The sequence below is a fragment of the Odontomachus brunneus genome, unplaced genomic scaffold (assembly GCF_010583005.1).
Source record: "Odontomachus brunneus isolate Ranch 3 - 2012 unplaced genomic scaffold, Obru_v1 Obru_scaffold_289, whole genome shotgun sequence".
In the NCBI taxonomy this organism is placed as follows: domain Eukaryota; kingdom Metazoa; phylum Arthropoda; class Insecta; order Hymenoptera; family Formicidae; genus Odontomachus; species Odontomachus brunneus.
The window spans coordinates 25,185-26,220 of record NW_022639739.1 but is presented as its reverse complement, the minus strand read 5'-3'; positions in this window follow the sequence as shown (position 1 = coordinate 26,220).

Here is a 1,036-nt window from a genome sequence, read left to right as displayed (position 1 = left end):
TAGTAATATTTTGTAAATATATCTATTTACAAATATTATATATAAAAAAAATAAATATAATTATTTAAACTTATTAAATTAATAAAAAAATAAGAAATTCGAATCTCAACAATGGAAAGCAAATTTTCAAAGTACAATTTAAATTCAATTAAATAGGGTGTGAAACAATAAAATGGAAATTTTAAGAAAAATTCAGGAAAAGAGAAAAATGTATATATTTTATAAATATATATATTTTAATAAATATTTTTATAATATTTGAGATAAATATTTTTCATCTACAGTACAGATCTTGCAACAATATTGCTGCAACGTTACAGCAATGTTAAAAGTTGCAGTAGTGTTGCCACAATGTTGCTGAAATTTTGCAGCAAGATCTGTGCTGTATGGATATTGAATTTAAGGTCACAAAAATATTTTGTAAATATTAGGTGGTAAACTTAGTTCCTGCGGTTTTTTTGTTTAAAAAACTTATTTATTTCGATATCAAAAGCAAAAAATACATTAATCGAAGTATTTTCCCTCGCTAGCTATACATTTTTCCCATCTTTCGGGCAACGCGTAAATTCCGCGATGATAGAACGATTGGTCTTTTGATGCAATCCATTCGTCGATCCATTTTCGCACATCCTCGTAATTCCTGAAGTGTGTATCCACCAAGCCGTGCTGCATCGACCGGAACAAGTAATAGTCCGAAGGAGCTAAGTCTGGTGAATACGCTGGGTGCGGGAGAACTTCCCACTCGAGCTGCATCAATGTTTCTTTGACGGCTTTGGCAACGTGTGGTCGAGCGTTGTCGTGCAAAAGCATGACTTTACGTCGATTGCTGGCTACTGCTGGCCTTTTTTCCAACAATGCTTCATTCAGACGGTTTAATTGTGATTGATATCGATCCCCCGTGATACTTTCGTTCGGTCTGAGTAGCTCATAATAAACGACGCCGTGCATATCCCACCAAATGCAAAGCATTGTTTTGTGGCCATGAATATTTCTCTTTGGTCTTTGGATGTCGATGGTTGGCTAGAGTCTACCCATG